Source organism: Nyctibius grandis, chromosome 2 (assembly GCF_013368605.1).
Source record: "Nyctibius grandis isolate bNycGra1 chromosome 2, bNycGra1.pri, whole genome shotgun sequence".
Taxonomy (NCBI): domain Eukaryota; kingdom Metazoa; phylum Chordata; class Aves; order Nyctibiiformes; family Nyctibiidae; genus Nyctibius; species Nyctibius grandis.
Window position 1 is genome coordinate 80,251,489 of NC_090659.1, and position 16,857 is coordinate 80,268,345.

A 16,857-nucleotide genomic window follows, 5' to 3' on the forward strand; every position below is an offset into this window, starting at 1 on the left:
ACCCACTCCTCACTTACACAATATTCTGTGGGGATGTGGCAGTGCAGATACATGGAAAACAATGCAATTAGCAAGAAAAGGTGGGTTAAGATGAAACAAGGAAAGAATTAAAGTATGCAGCTGGCACAAAAACACTGTTTATATATAGCGAACGTCACCCATACAAACAAGTATCAGGGCTATACTCTATTATTAAGTATTTTGAAAGTCTGTCCACAGAAACCTAATAAATTTTTGTTAAGGATGTTAACCTGCTCTGCCTACCAGCACAAATGCCGAAAACCAAAGTAATAAGCTATATGACACATTAAGTGGGATTTAACTCAAGCTTATAACACCTAAATTTATGTGTCTAAACTTAAGTATCTACACATGAGCTAGGAATCTAATTTTCCATTACAGACAGTGTATCTTGGAAAGTGATTCAGCTCATTCAGAAGTGGACACCTATTGCTGTGTTGGCCGAATAGTGTTGTAACAACACTAGCCATATTGACTAGGCTTTATTGACTGTAAAGCAAAGCAAGATGCTTACCTCACTGCAGGCACCTCCATTTAGATACCTAAATTTAGTTGTCATAAGCTGAATCCATTTCTAACTTCAGTCTCCTTATCATTTACTTTTCTCAGTCTTCTACTTCACCTGAAACAACTTTCATCCTGAATAGCCAATGTGTAATCATAATTCCCCTTGCATACATGGCTGAAGTATCGAATTGCTGTGTTAAAAAGAACTGCATTTTTAGAACAGGCATTCACACCACAGATAGTCTACTCATGTAAGTTTTCCTAAACATACATAGGTTCATGCTTTAGAGCAATGAAACATCCTGTATTCCACTTACTTATGCACATTAATTCACATTTAATGAAGATTACTTGAACTATAAAAGACTCTTTGAAACTTTTGCATACCTAACCAGAAAGTAGCTGGAATTCAAAATAAGTGATTAGAAGGAAAGGACTGAGAACAATGGGAACGATGTAGCAGGAGGTGAGGTAAGGTAACATGTATTGCATTGTAAATAGTCTCAGAACTTACTTGCTTATTTCCATCTATTTTTGGTCCTGTAATGTCCAACAACCTTAGTTAAAAATAGCAAAAGCAATTTTGTGTGCCAATATACAAACAGAGAAGGAGATATTTAGGTACAGATAAAAGACAGGCACCAATCTTTTCCATGATGTTCATTAATTACAATGTTTTCTGTTTTGGGATTTTTCCCTGATTTTACCTTGTTGATTTATTAGGCTGAATGCTACCAGTTCTGTTGTTGTGGAACTCTTACAGTCTGCAAAAACTGTATATCCTATTAAAATCATCAAGCTTTAAAACAGTGCCAAAGGAACCAAACCAAAGAAGTGTCAATCATTTTTAAAAGGTAAAGTAAAAAAGGCAAAATAGTTGGATGTTATCTGCTCTTATTACTCATATTTCATAAGAATCTGAGATTCTTATGACCATGTTTGATCTTGAAGCAAGTAAAAATAAGTTATATTTTATTTAAAATTGTTTCTTCCTGTTTATTATGGATAATTGAAATAGTACCTAGAAAAATGGAGACTGAAGATCAGTTTGGGAATTTGGAGGATAAAATTTGATTCCTTCAACCAGCAATGCAACTAGAAGATAGAGACAAGCAAATGCAAAAATAAGGCTTGCAGCAATATAAAATATAAATGTATTTCAAGTTATAGATACTATAAAGGGACCTCTATTAACACTGTTTTTGTTGTCCTTCATATATGCTCAAACATACATGTACCAGAAAAGCATCTTAAATTTTTCTAATTCACTCCTACAAAAATTCAAAATTAGTATAATATTAAATATTGTAACAAAATCATAACTTACATAATCAAAACAAAATGAAAAAGAATTGCCTGATATGGAAAATGATTGAGGCATAAAAAGGAATGGTGTTTTATCAAGGAAATAATTGCTGAAATATATGAAAAAACTGCTTATATTAAGCACAATAGATATTTATCAAGATAGGAATTCCATTTCTTTTCAGTGGATTGTCAACAAGTATAAAGATTTTTCTTCTTACTGTCTCTGTCGTGTAACTATAATCAAAGCAAGAAAGAATCCTCTCTGTGCACTCAAAATCTTGCAAAGGCACTTACCGTTATATATGTGTCTCTCTAATATAATAAATAGGTAAATTTATATAAGCAGTTAAAATGAAATATATCTATATATCATGCTCTGGAAGCAGATGCAAAATAACAGTCTCAAGAAAAAAACCTGACTGACTTACAGGAATGAATTCCATAAATGTCAATTCTTATGCTCTTATGGCAGGGATGTCTTGCACCTTCAAATAATCTCCATACAATGATCGTAAAAAGAAACTTTATATAGATCAAACTGAACAGTTGGAAATGCTCAGTAGGAAGACACATCTACCTTTCTAGCCTGAAGATAATTCATTCTGATGGTAAATTCAATGTTTTTTCATATCACTAAAATCATCACAGAAGAAGCCAATGGGTGTCAGGTCCATCAGGCTCCTTCCTCATGCACTAAAGTCCATGGTTATCCTACTCAGATAAATATCCTCTAAAGTAAAAGTGACCCTAACAATCAATAGCACTCACAGTTACCGGAACCTTTACCATGACAATAGGTACTCTACTTTTAGCTTTAGATATAGAATTTATGATTGCAAACTTCACCTTGGATTAGAACTCCATTTTGAAGCAGAGAACTTGTATTGTGGAAGCTGAACAAGAAATTTCTGTCCTACAAAATGTATTAGGTTCAGGCAGAACCACTGAATTTTGATGAGTGACTAGTGTTCCCAGAGAAGAAAACAGTGTAAATTCCCAGTAAAAGAATGGAAACACAGAAAAGGTGCTAAATACTGTGATGTTTAAACAAGAAAACCAATTTCACTGACAAACCCAGAAAAATCAGCTGAAGGAGGGACAAAAACAGAGGTTTGCCTCCCTCAAAGATGCTGATCAAAACTTAAGGTCTCTCAGAATTTGCGAGTCAAGCACTACGATGATGATTTTAGATGTGTGTCCCTACCCCCAATCTGTAAGTCTTCTGTACTCTTAGAGTAAAGCATGTATGTTCAGGACCTCCTTTGGAAAGCTTGTATTCCTCACTTTAACTGCCATATGGTCCCCATGTGGTTAAATTATAACTCAAAATAAAAATATGTATCCAGTCTGGAGAAACTTCAGAGATTACAGCACTGTCTTTAGGTCCAAGAACAGTTGACTGTGCAGCCCCCCTTACATAGAGGGGACCAGACAAAAAATTGCTTCACGAGAGACTTAGTGCACTACACCTTGAGTCGAGAGACTGGAGTCTTCTCAATGTGGGAGCCAAATAGTAGGTTTGAGTTTAGCAGTCTGGTGACTATTCTGGCTAAAATAACAACAACAACAATAAAAACAATAGCTGTAATAGAACATGCAAATGAGGGAAGACAGCCATACTGGGATGAAAAACATGTTCGTGCTAAGTCAATGCAATCTGTCTTCACATGCACATATCCTCCCATTTAGGCAGCTACTGTAGTCTTCAAACAAGTCAGCACAGGGAAAAGCAGAGTTCAGAAAATGAGGTTACAGGTATGTTAAAGAATACTGATTTGAGAAACCCGAGCATTTAAGAATGCCATATCCATTTGGTAGTGTTTTGTAAAGAGCACATTTCAGAAATAATTTCTCAGTCTCTCAAGAATTAAAAGGTTGTGCTCAATATACAAATGTTCTTGGGAGGATTCAGAGAAAAAAAAAATTTATACTTCCTATAACTCCTTCTTGAGAGAAGGTGATCTCAATCTGGAAAAGGGTAGGGCAGGGTAGTTCAGAAGGAACTGTCTTCACAGTTGTCTGTCTCAGAGTGTTCAGTAGGGTCAAGCTTGATGGGCACATAAGGTGATGGTAGAGAAAATACTAAGGATATTGTCCTCTATGAAGTCTGTGCATTTTCTTACTTGGATCCCTCTTAGATTCCCATTGTGATTTTCTGTGGAAGTAAAGGTGTGTTAAAAATAAAGTTGTATCATTTAACAGCTGATACTGAGATGGAGAGAGATCTTTGTGAGAACTCTGGTTGCAGTTCAGCTTTGGAATATGTGACCAGATACTTGGTTGGACTTCCTCACATTGACCTTTAGATATCTTCAGTAATAATACTTAAACCTAGGCAAACTAGCTTGTCTGATTCCACTATATAGCTGTTGGTGAGAAATTCAAGGGTTACAATTAATTTTGCTGATTTTAGATAAGGATATGGTAAATCACGCCATAATAGTGTCTGTTTTTCTTTTCTGACTATAAATCCCTAGACAATTTTCAGCTGTAGACATCTACACTAGAGATCTTTTACTTTGTCATGTGACTTGACAAACGACTTCTCAGATCATCTTTCTACTGGTAGCACTCTTTAATATCATTGGAGTTCACCAGTTAAAATGGAGGTAAACAAAGGGAGCCTTCTGTACAGATTGTTGGCATAGAACATCAAGTCACTGACATATTTCTGGAGAACTACAGACCAGAGGACTGAAATAGAACCTGGTTCCACCTTTCAACATACGCAATGACTTGCATACAACACTTCAAAGAAAAAGTTTTGAGTATCTAACTTTGGAGTGCACTTAGAGAAAGGAGACATATATGTGTCATCAAGGAATGAGACTTGAGCAAAAGTAGTACCTAGAATGTCTCCGCTTTAGAAGTACTGACAATTCACACAAAGAATTATTTTAGAACTGTTCCTCACGGGTTTTATTTCTGCCAAACAGCTAGAGACACACTGCAGAAGGGCTATAGCCTATAACCCTGAATGAATTATTTGTCTCCTTTTTTTTGGCTGAAAGTGGAAAAACGACCAACACTATTAGCACACAATTAACAACACTGGATATTAATATTAATGATGAAAAAGTGTGAAATAGTAGAAAGATGCTACAGAAGCTCCATTTTGACATGCCAGCAAAATGAAGCAAATGGTAAGTCAGTCCATTCCACTACTTATGACTGCAGATGGATAGGATGCAGTGGCACAAATTGTGCAAATTCGGCTTCAACAGTGGAATGCTCTGGGCTTGTGTGTATCAGTAGAAGCTACATGCATAACAGACCTCAAAGAAGATTTTAACAACCATCTATGCAATTAAGAAAACATCACAAGTCATTTTTAATCCCTCATGTAAGGCAGAGTGTATTTGACATAGCTGCATCCTCAATTGCAGCTGTACTGGAAATATGAGAAGTCAGCAAGAATTCTGGTGTGAGATTTGCACATATGGTCATCTTAGGCACATGAATACACATTGTAAAACTGGAAACTGGGAGACAGCATGAAATATTCTGATAAAAATAATGAACGGGGTAACTGGGTGATGGAAAGATGCCAGATCATATGCAGGATGTTAATAGCTTCTCTGCACTACACTTAATTCAGGAGTTCTCTATATCCCAGTGCATATAAAAACTTAAAATGAACTGACATATCTGTGACTATATGGATCTACAAACTACTTCCAGTTTTATAAGGTGAATGCATTAGAACTGTGGCAACAATAAAATGGCCCAGTCATTGCAGTGAACAGCTTCTGTCTTTTTAGATACATAAAAATCTCTGCCTGTTTCAGCTGTATCTTAAATTTGTTCCTAACAGTTAAATCTTTCTAACTTCTTAAGAAAAACAGGAAATAATTTGTCCCATAATTCAGAACCGAAATTCAGATTTCAAATTCTGAAAGTTTTTTTCACTTTTTGTATGTAAGATAGGAAATATATTTGCAATTATAACTGAGACTAAATCCACGAATATTTTTTTAATCTGAGACATTGTGACATTCACTAACTCAAATTTAAGTTTAATAAAAAGTATGCTTTCTTGAGTAAGTTCTACTTACAGGAAACAGATGCTAAAAACGCTAATATGTTAAAACAGTCTTATTCACATAAATTATTATGTAGAAGTTCCTGTATTTTCTGAGAGTGTAACATTTTAGTTTGTTTCTCCCTGTCTTTGGTATTTCTTAGAGGGTATTTAAATTCACTTTTCACTTGGTAATATTCAAATGCTATCATAAAGTGAACAACAGTAAAATTTTTACACAGCTGGATAAGCAGCAGAATGTGATGGAAATATTCATAGCCAATACAGGAAAAAAGGATACAACAGAACATCAGTTAAATGTTCAGAAAATCTGAACAATTTCAGATTGTTCAACAGCCAACAATTTCTTGTTTAAATGTTACACTTTAACTGATTCCAGCTCTCTCAAAAACATTTAATTTTAAATACACTTGCCAATTCCATCCCATAATCCATAAATAAATTGCATTTTGCCTATGAAACTTACTATTTTTGAGAGCAAAAAATGTATTTATATTTGACTTATATTAACTGACATTACTAAACCCTGTGTTATCATGGTTTCTAAGATTCTAAAAAAAAAATTGCTGAGTAGAAATCACCATTTAGTACACAATTGTTTAGAGTATACCACTGTGAATGGAAAGATTATATATATGAAATATATATGAAAACTAGTAAGACATTCTGAATAATACAGCTTTAAGAAAAGAATGAATGTACCCATCTGTTAAGTCCTTCCTCTTCCTAAATTCAGTACTATTTGGAATTCAAGTTTTATTAAAGTTTGACAGCAACAAAATAGATAACAAAAATGAGAAATACTGCTTAGGAGCATATTTTTCCTTGTAAAAAATGAGCCAGAAACTTCTCTACACTCGTTTAGCAATGTAAATGTCACTTTGTTTCTCCAAGCGTTAAGCTGAGAATAGCTCCGGGGCTTACTTGTGATGCAGAAATGTCCCTGTAATCTACTTAGAAAACATGCAGAACATTAATAGAAACTAGAATCTTGGAACATAAACGTAGCATAAGAAAAATGATAATTACTCTGTGGCTTAACATTTAAAAAGAGAGCTAAGCATTGTACATCAGCATTTTTTTTATATAAAACAAGTTGCAGCACATAGATGAGCAGGAAGTCATTCACTTTAGAAACACAAATAATTTTGACATTATCATGTACAATCTTTTACACAGAAAAGAAGAAAGAGGCAGAGCTAGGGATTGTTGGAAGGCACCTGTTACCAATCACTTCTTTTCAGTTGTGTCTTCCCAACCCCTGCAGATACCCCTTCCTTTCCCTCTCCCCCAACAAAGCAGTTTTCTCCTTTTATCCACTAAGCTTCCATCCCTCATTAAACACGTACTGCCCTCCCCCTTATGACTCCAAAGCTTTTTATGAGCCTCTGAACTTCTCTCTACCTCTGTTTTTTTGCAGATGGCAGCTGTTGCTACTCTCCAGGTTCCTAAATCTAACACATTGTCTTTCTGTCCTAGGTTACTTCTAGTCAATCTTCTTTCAGCATAATTACAGCTAAGGGTAGTATTAGCCATACTTTAAAGTATGACTAATAATGAAAAACTCACCTGGAATCCTCACGGTCATTGCTGAGATGGAATGAAACTGGGTGTAGAGAATTTAGCAATGAGGGGCATTCCCCAAGGGGAATACAAAAGAAAGATAAACATGAGAAACTGCAGTAACTTACACAGGAGTAACTGGTCAAAGTAAGGTAAAGCACAGATACTTCAGGAGACCTTGTTTCTCCTCAAAAGAAGAAAAGAAGAATAAAAGCACCTGTCTTTTCTTTCACTTTTGTGGGCCAGGTAACGGGATAACTATTGAGAAGTAATAGGGTTTTTGTGTAGGATACTGACATGAGATGAATATGTGCAAGCACAGAGACTACTAGATTCTCAGACACTGGAAACATTAAAATTTTGGAACAATGTCACGGAATTGCAAATGCTTCTGATAATTCACGTGGCCATGTTTAAAGTATAACATTCATCAAGATTTATATAAATCCTTGGGAATCTTAGCCTGATCATTTATAGAAGCTCTCTGAAAAACTCTTAAGAGCCATTAACAAACTATGCATATCCTAATAGGACTAATTAGTAGCCGTACCTCCTGCTTGATCACATGGACTCTCTCCAATCTTACACACACTTGGAAAATGCATTTGGCAACCACTTATTAAAAAACAAAAAAAGAAGTCAGATTTTCTACATTTTAAAGATAATGAAATAACTGTTTTCTCTTCTCAACTTCACCTTTCTTTCTCATTTGTTCTTTTTCTCTATTCCTACTTACTACCTACACAATGCTGCCTTATGTTTGTCTCCTTTTCTTGCACCCCATCAGATCCTCTGTTTGCTTGGACAAAATAAGCTACACTTTTAATCTCATTCACATAAGAGCTCCAGCCTACTGTGACTTTTTCCCTCTTTTTTTTTCAGAAAATACAATATAAAAAAATATAAAATATCCGTTCTACAGTTCAAATAAAAAATAATTAGATTTTATTTTTAAGAGACTCACAGGACTTTGGAAAGGGGCCTTTTTCAGGAGACATGGATTAAAAATAAATGTAAATGTAAATTCTCAGAATGATACAAAGTGAACACATAATTTTTTTGTGAAACTACTTCCAAATTACAATCAGTTCATATATGAGGATGACTTAGAGAAAAGAGTTAATTTGTGTCTAGTTAGGAAAAATAAACACTAAGGAGATTTTCTTTTTGGGTTTTGAACTGAAACATTTAAGGAAAGAAGAATGGCTGTGATTAAGATACATTAGGACACGTGAACTCTTAACCTCTACCACAAACTCTGGGGAGTTTTGGGCAAACCACCATTTCTTTTATTGTGGTTGTTGCTTCTGCAAAACAGGGGTAGTGATACTTTTCTGCTTTAAGTTGTGAGGATAATATTTGCGAGGTGTTCAGTTACTGTGGTGAAGGTCAGAGAAATATTCAGTTACTAAACAGGATTATTTTGACATATTGTTAAGAAACTGTGAAAACCTGGAAAGGGAGAAGAGTTACATGGTAGTAAAAGAAAAATATTAGGTTTTCTCATAAATGGTGAGTTATACATCAGATTTGGAAAGCTTCTGACCTGCCAATTGGAAAATAAGTTCAACATAACAGTCGCTTAGGCAATTAGCATTTTAACATTAACCTGGTAGACTATTCTCAGCAGGAACAGCTCAATAATAGTTTTTATACTTTGACATGTTTTTAAAAGAATAGGAGCTTGCAATGGCTATCCTAAATAAATTTTAACCCGGTCTAGTTGAAGATTTGTACCAATTCAGGTACGCATGTTTAGACAGATTTAGCACTGAATTCAATTAAAGTGACACAACAATTTACTGACATAAGCTAACCGGATTTAAGTACACAAATAGCAATCAAACCCCATGTGTCTGTATCCATTTAACTGATTGATATCAAATAGGTTTATTTAAACTAGTACTACACATTTTCTACTTTGTCCCATAGCAGATAGCTGGAGCCTGGTTTCTGGTTGCTAACTTCACTTGAAGAGCTCTGGCACAGTAACCCATGAATGTGTCAATAAGCCAGGTGACTAGTTCAGCAAGTTTACATTCTATCACTTGTATGCACAGCTGCTAATGTACCACAAGTGCACAGATGTGTAAAGGAGATAAAATATCAGCAGGTTTTCATATCTTTCTAACCAGTATATAATATTCATGTCCTGATAACTAATCATGTCTGCATAAATAATTGTGTTATAGGAAATTAATGAGTATTATAAACAGCCTTCATTTGCACCATTTATGTCATAAATTTTACGCCTTTATTTCTTACTACAATAGTTTCACAATATTAGTTTTACTTTTATAGATTAAAATAAATACAATTACTGTATTGCCTGACTGCATTGCACACAGGTGATTTCAAGCAGTTTAAAAAAGAACTTAATGTAAATTAACTCCCTTATATCCATATAAACTGAAACTGATCTTAGCACTTAGAGGAATAACTATTTAAAGCCTTCTGTTGGTGTCTCTTACACCACTGTCTCATTTGTTTCTTTTCATGCGTCCTCGAGTATTTCTATTTAAAACATAAAAAGAACCCCTCCATTTGTTATACTTGCTCTGTTTTTTTTTTTCCAAAAAACAATGGATTATGAACGTCACGTTAAAAATATAAACAACAGTTTGTTAATTTTCAAGATTTTAGAAGTCAGTTTCTATACTCTGCACTTTGAATCGGAAAAGCTAAAATAAATAGATTTGATTGTGCACATTATTGGGTTTTTTTTGCATCTTAAATATCTGAAGAAATAGTACAATGCCATACATCAAAGCATAGCATATTTATAACCTCTTAAATGTAACCTCAGAAAATTATTACTAAAACTTCTTGCCAAACATCTGAGCGCTGACAGACTGCCCTTCCAAGTTTTCAGATGAAGTCTGCAAGCCAATGGACAAAGTCTAAAATTGCACATCTGATGTTCCAAAGTACTAACAACTGCATCAAGCATGTAAGGCAATAGAAAGGCCAAGATCGCAGAGCTCACGGTAAGTATTTCTTTTAGTCAAAGGCTGACTGTTGGAAGAGAAGGAAAAAAAAAACAGATAAAAGGAATCATGGATCAAGAGCTTCAACTAAAAATATTTAGTGGATTCATCCCACTTAACTTTAGCACTTAAAAGAGAACTGCACTTTGGTGCCTTTAAGTTATAGATTCCCATTATATGCACAAAAGGATGAAGTTTGGATGCAGAAAGGATGGCACAGAAGATTGGTGTGCTATACTCTACACAGTTTTGGACACAAAATGCCCTCTTTTTCACAGGTAAGTAATATTGACACATAAATATTTTTATGTGCTCTTTTCCTTGCTGGACCCTTTCCAAAGGTCATTCAAACTGCTAATGTAACAGACAACAATTCACTTTTGTGGTTTTCTTTTTCTGGACAGGTTAGGTTTCTGTTTAGTGATCTGAATGGTCCCAGTGCAGCATTAGAGATGTGCCAGAGCTGGTGCAAGAGGAGGAGAGAGAAGGAGAATCAGGAGCAAAGAGGTAAGACGTTGTTGTAGCTATTGGGTCAACTGGGGCATAAGGTATAATTTTATCTTGATTTATGCTTTGACGGAACATCCTTCTTACTCGTGCTCCCCTGACTATACAAAGACACTAGGGCAACAAGGGTCCACATTTGGGTGTATAAGGTAAGTGCCGAAGTTAGAGTGGGAAGAATCAAGACCGCAGTCTTTTTTGTGTGTGTGTGGTTTGGTTATCCACAGTTAAAGATAGAGGGTCAAAAGTGTAAGGTTCAGCTGATTAAAAAGAGAACCCAGACAAAAAATAATAATGCAAAAAAAATCTGGATTTGAAATATCCTTTTTTAAAAAAAAATGAACACTGTTTACTAGAAGGTTATTAATGGGAGACCCCATTGTTCCTCCAAACAATGTTTTATGTTCTTCTGATGGATCTGGAAAAACAATTAAAAACCCTACTTTTTTTTTTAAAAAACATATCCAATTTCTTAGTCTGAAATCAGCTGAAAAATTTGGCTGTACTAACTGTACTTGCTATCATGCATTGAAGGGTTCACAAATGGCATCACAATACTGTGTACCCCAGTTCCTTCTGATAGCTCAAAGAGTGTAGCAGCACTGTGAAGGCTTTATTACGAACCTCTAAGAACATAATCTCAGCATGATCCTGGATACTGATCATTCATGATAATGCCATTGAACTCCCTCTCAAATAGTGAAGTTTGATTTATCCATATGAAGAAGATAAGAAGTTTTACTCTACCAGCCGAGTCTCAATGATCTAAATGAGAAACTAGATTAAAAAGTTCTCCACATTCATTTACTAATTAATTCAGAAAAAAAAGGAAATAGAAGGCCAAGAAACAATTAAGAATTTGGGCCAAGAATATAGCTTTAAAAAAAAAAAAAGCTTCAATTTTTTTCCTGTATGGGTGCAACCAACCTTTTAAGAATGTGTATAGTCAAATGACCAATTTTCACTTTAATTTCCCACAGCAAAATATAATAATCATCATCAAATTAGCTTAGTCTACGTAATTTGAAATAATGAACTATTTTATTACATGAATATATAGTGTAATTTTTTACTGTAATAAAACAGCTCACATAAGAGCCCTATATGAATTCTTCCAAGATTCAGACTTTAACTTTTTTCTTCCAAAATTAAAATACATGAAAAGGGAAGTAAGATTAAGCATGAATGTAAGTTCTTTATCTAAAAAGTGCATAAAATGCTATAATTACCTCCAAAGCAAGCATTATGAATCCAGCTGATATCACAAGGAGATAAAAATTAAAAAACCCAACCCCTCAAACTCTAACATTTCATTAAAAAGAGTTAATACAATCTGAGACCACACAGGCTGAAATACCTTAAGTCAAAACTGTATACTTACTGAAACACGTCACCGTAAGACAGCATTAACATTGTTTTGGCATTTTGCTTGTACTTTTAACATACCTAAATTTCAATTTATGTTAACTATGAATATCTTGGGTTTATCTGTTAAAGAATTCTAATGTTTTTACTTGCAAACACAAGGGCAACAAGGTAATTCCTAACAAGACATGACAGTTTAGTATGTGCAATGACTAAACAAGACTGATAGTAATCATATTACATGATAGCATGTATAGAACACATAAAACCATAATTCATATTTTTTCAAATTGCATAAATCTGTATTTACAGATTGAATGTTACTTTTATTTAAAAACACATACCTTGTCTAAATGAAGTTAAGTCTTTACTAACCCAAGATTAGAAAATTTGGATAGTTTTTTTCTATTAGCAGGGATAGTCACTGTGAAATTGTGATGTTTCTACGTATTTAACTTTTTTATTAAGATGGAAAAAAAATATATAGTTGAAGACTAATTCTCTGTAAACTAAGTTGTCCTATCCTGTACAAAGATTTCAATACATGAGATAATTGCCTTTTAGAGAAATCCATAAACTGTAAAAGTACTGTAAGAGGTCTGCATTAAAAGTAAAAAATAAAAGGCTGCATTAGGAATAAACAAAAATGACAAAAGTTAAACATACACAGACACTTGGTATTTTCACACCTTTTCCTAAAACAACTTTAGCTTGTTTTTGTATTTCTTAGGTTTTTGTGTGCATCGTACTCGCATTTAAAAATTTTCTTCACCCAAACGTGCAACTTCTAACGGTTCTTTTTCAGTACTTATATCCCTTTCTGCATAGGTAACTTTAAAAACATTATCAGTGTTAGGTAAAACAATATGACTAACATGGCCTATTTTTAACAGATGTAAAAGAAATTTGACAAAACTGTAATAATTTTGGAAATATGTGCTCAATTTCTTAAATCCAGGGTATGAGGAACATTCAAGATGAAGTCTGTTTTAACCTCAAGTTATTTATTTTCTTTTTTATAAAGCCTGCCTCACTCAGCCTTGCTTGCATCGTTGGCCACAGTTTGAAAATTTTAAGTGGTGAAATGACACAAAGAAGCAAACTGCTCTGTATTAGGAATAGTTTTTGAGGGTGGTCATAGGGGCTAAAGTTGTTTGGATGTAAATAATGTCACATGGCTTTGAGGCAGAAATTTTATAGTCTTCTTACAAAACATTGTTAGATTTTTACCTTTATTTATTACTTTCTACTGATTTTAATCAGCTGCAATGCGCATTGGTTGATAGGACACTATTAAAACTATGCACACAAGGCATAAGTACTTGAGAGCAAAACTACTTGGCAGCAGCACTACTTCTGAGAGAAGGCGTTAGAACAGGAAATTTTGAAAGAAATTAATTTGAAATTAGCCTGCCAAGGGCCTATCATACTGGAAATTCAGAAAATTCACTACATGTTTATACAATTAAGTCATGTTTCCTCAGAGTATTTTTCATATCATTAATACAATGATATGATAATGTATTAATATAATGATAAGGCTTATAAATTATCTATAAATCCTTTAAATGTTTTCTATTACATTAATAGAGACCAGTGGGTTTCATATAAACAGAAAATCATCAAAAACCAAAAGAAAAAAGCAAACCCAAATATAACCCAAACTGAACATTTGCCTTAGTCTCAGTCTTGAATTTGAAATTTAAATACATGATGTAGATACAGACATCAGAAATAAGAACTATCAAATGATCACTTCTAATGCAACTACAGATGATCCTGCCAGGTCAATGACACCTGCAGGTTACTGTAGGGAAGCATGTTCAATTACTCTCTTCTGTAATTAGATTATTTTAATCTCTGTGCATGGAACTTCACAAGCACTACAATCGATTCGGAATTAAATGCAAAAACTATTCTAGGAGGAAACTGCATGAGACAAACATGCAGTGCGATTCAGCATAGAAAGTAAACAAGAACTTGTTTTCTTTTTACTTTTATTTAAGGTGATGTTTCACATTTGACATCTGCACTCAGGAACAGAATTAGTACACTTTTCACTTAAGTTGAGGCTCACTTAAGACTCAGCTGTCAGTGAAATTGTTTTGATTTGGTTCTAACAAAAAAACAGTTTTGTAACTGGTCAGCAAAGACAAACTGGTTTGGACCAATTCACAACATGTCGTTTGGTTTACTGATCTAAGAAGGGAATTTGGGGGAATAGCAAAGAAAGGAGATAGAGAAGAACAGTTTTGGAGGTGGAGTGAGAGGACTGCTTCTTCCAAGCTCAAGATCAGAGCATCCCAACAGGTAGGAAGTCAAGGAAGGGTACCAGGAGACCTGCATGGTTAAACAGGGAACTGCTGGGCAAACTCAAGTGGAAGAGGAGGGTGTACAGATCATGGAAGGAGGGGCTGGCCACTTGGGAGGAATATAAGTCTGTTGTCAGAGGATGTAGGGAGGCAACTAGGAAAGCTAAGGCCTCCTTGGAATTAAACCTTGCAAGAGAGGTCAAGGACAACAGAAAGGGCTTCTTCAAATACATTGCAGGTAAAACCAACACTAGAGGCAATGTAGGCCCACTGATGAATGAGGTGGGGGCCCTGGAGACAGAGGATAAAAAGAAGGCGGAGTTACTGAATGCCTTCTTTGCCTCTCTCTATGCTGCTGGAGGCTGTCCTGAGGAGCCCTGGACCCCTGAGGCCCCAGAAGAAGTCAGGATAGAGGAGGAATCTGTCTTGGTTGATGAGGGCTGGGTCAGGGACCAATTAAGCAATCTGGACGTCCATAAATCCACGGGCCCTGATGGGATGCACCCGCGGGTGCTGAGGGAGCTGGCGGAAGTCATTGCTAGGCCACTCTCCATCATCTTTGCTAAGTCGTGGGCAACGGGAGAGGTGCCTGAGGACTGGAAGAAAGCGAATGTCACTCCAGTCTTCAAAAAGGGCAAGAAGGAGGACCCGGGTAACTATAGACCGGTCAGCCTCACCTCCATCCCCGGAAAGGTGATGGAACAACTTGTCCTTGGTGCTGTCTCTAGGCACATCAAGGATCATTAGGGGCAGTCAACATGGCTTCACCAAGGGGAAGTCATGCTTAACCAACTTGATAGCCTTTTATGAGGACATAACCCGGTGGATAGATGATGGTAAAGCTGTGGATGTGGTCTATCTCGATTTCAGTAAAGCGTTTGACACGGTCTCCCACAGCATCCTCACAGCTAAACTGAGGAAGTGTGGTTTGGATGATTGGGTAGTGAGGTGGATTGTGAACTGGCTGAAGGAAAGAAGCCAGAGAGTGGTGATCAATGGGACAGAGTCCAGTTGGAGGCCTGTGTCTAGGGGAGTCCCTCAAGGGTCGGTAGTGGGACCAGTTCTATTCAATATATTCATTAATGACTTGGATGAGGGAATAGAGTGCACTGTCAGCAAGTTCGCTGATGACACCAAACTGGGAGGAGTGGCTGACACACTGGAAGGCTGCGCAGCCATTCAGAGAGACCTGGACAGGCTGGAGAATTGGGCGGGGAGAAATTTAATGAAATATAACAAGGGCAAGTGTAGAGTCCTGCATCTGGGCAAGAACAACCCCATGTACCAGTACAAGTTGGGGACAGACCTGTTGGAGACCAGCGTAGGGGAAAGGGACCTGGGGGTCCTAGTGGACAGCAGGATGACCATGAGCCAGCAGTGTGCCCTTGTGGCCAAGAAGGCCAATGGCATCCTGGGGTGGATTAGAAGGGGTGTGGTTAGCAGGTCGAGAGAGGTTCTCCTCCCCCTCTACTCTGCCCTGGTGAGGCCGCATCTGGAATATTGTGTCCAGTTCTGGGCCCCTCAGTTCAAGAAGGACAGGGAACTGCTAGAGAGAGTTCAGCGCAAAGCCACGAAGATGATTAAGGGGGTGAAACATCCCCCTTAGGAGGAGAGGCTGAGGGAGCTGGGTCTCTTTAGCTTAGAGAAGAGGAGACTGAGGGGTGACCTCATTAATGTTTATAAATATGTAAAGGGCAAGTGTCATGAGGATGGAGCCAGGCTCTTCTCAGTGACATCCCTTGACAGAACAAGGGGCAATGGGTGCAGGCTGGAACACAGGAGGTTCCACTTAAATATGAGGAAAAACTTCTTTATGGTGAGGGTAACTGAACACTGGAACAGGCTGCCCAGAGAGGTTGTGGAGTCTCCTTCTCTGGAGACATTCAAAACCCGCCTGGACGCGTTCCTGTGTGATATGGTCTAGGTAATCCTGCTCCGGCAGGGGGATTGGACTAGATGATCTTTCGAGGTCCCTTCCAATCCCTGACATTCTGTGATTCTGTGACACTTCACAAAGTGCATGGATAGTCAGTTTTCTATGGAAATAATGGTATTAGAATGAGTGATAATGCAATCTCAGACAGGATAATTTAGAGGAGTTGCAGATTCCGTGAAAGGAATCTCCCCATCTCCTCTCTTCCCAGTCAGAGAATTGAAAGGGTATTTTCAGAGAACTATTGATATAATGACTCTATGATGATCTTTCTGAAAAGGTAACTGGCTATTTAGGTCCCATCGCTACGTATAC

The 16,857-nt window shown here is 36.4% G+C and overlaps 1 protein-coding gene across 1 annotated transcript in view; it reads right to left on the bottom strand.

Moving 5' to 3' along the window:
- Window positions 1-16,857, bottom strand: part of PIBF1 (progesterone immunomodulatory binding factor 1) — a 129,728-nt gene that overhangs the window by 5,428 nt on the left and 107,443 nt on the right. The window lies entirely within an intron of this gene.